The sequence below is a fragment of the Arachis duranensis genome, chromosome 7 (assembly GCF_000817695.3).
Source record: "Arachis duranensis cultivar V14167 chromosome 7, aradu.V14167.gnm2.J7QH, whole genome shotgun sequence".
Taxonomy (NCBI): Eukaryota; Viridiplantae; Streptophyta; class Magnoliopsida; order Fabales; family Fabaceae; genus Arachis; species Arachis duranensis.
In genome coordinates, this window is record NC_029778.3 from 64,555,624 (window position 1) to 64,556,812 (window position 1,189).

A 1,189-nucleotide genomic window follows, 5' to 3' on the forward strand; every position below is an offset into this window, starting at 1 on the left:
AGTCTGTAGACCTCAGGGTCAACCCCATTAGTCTTGACAGTGTCACAGATTTGCAAGAACTCAGCTAAGAACTGATGAGGATCTTCCAATGGAAGTCCATGGAACTTGCAATTCTGTTGCATTAGAGAAACTAATTGAGGCTTAAGCTCAAAGTTGTTTGCTCCAATGGCAGGGATAGAGATGCTTCTCCCATAGAAATCGGGAGTAGGTGCAGTAAAGTCACCCAGCACTTTCCTTGCATTGTTGGCATTGTTGTTTTCGGCTGCCATGTGTTCTTCTTCTTTGAAGAATTCGGTCAGGTCCTCTAAAGAGAGTTGTGCTTTGGCTTCTCTTAGCTTTCTCTTCAAGGTCCTTTCAGGTTCAGGATCAGCCTCAACAAGAATACCTTTGTCTTTGCTCCTGAAAAAAATTTGCATTGAAAACAAAATCTTCCCTCTTGTGCCATCCTGGCGTTAAACGCCCAGAATGGTGCACATTCTGGCGTTTAACGCCCAAAACTATACCCTTTTGGGCGTTAAACGCCCAACCAGGTACCTTGGCTGGCGTTTAAACGCCAGTCTGTCCTTCTTCACTGGGCGTTTTGAACGCCCAGCTTTTCTGTGTAATTCCTCTGCTGTATGTTCTGAATCTTTAATTTCTCTGTAGTATTGACTTGAGAAGACACAAATAAAAAAAATATTTTTGGATTTTTTTTTTAAAAAAATAAGGAAAAATCAAAATGCAACAAGAATCAAATAACAATGCATGCAAGACACCAAACTTAGCAATTTGTATACTACTGACACTAATGAGAATGCATATGAGACAAACAAAACACTCAAGTCAAGAGAATTTAAAGATCAGAGTAAGAAATCATCAAGAATTACTTGAAGATCCTTAAGACACATGAATGAATACATGCAATTGACACCAAACTTAAGATGAGACACTAGACTCAAACAAGAAATTTTTGGATTTTATGATTTTTTTATTTTTTTGTGTTTTTCGAAAATTAAGTGGAAAAAGATATCAAAATTCTTAATGAGAATCCCAGGAATCATGCAATGTTAGTCTAAAGCTTCAATCTAAAGGAATTAGACATGGTCAGCCAAGCTTCAGTAGAACATTGCATTCAAGAGCTAAATTGATGAAGATCAATCAGCTTTGGTGATGATAAGAACATCACCTTGAAACACTAGAATTCATTCTT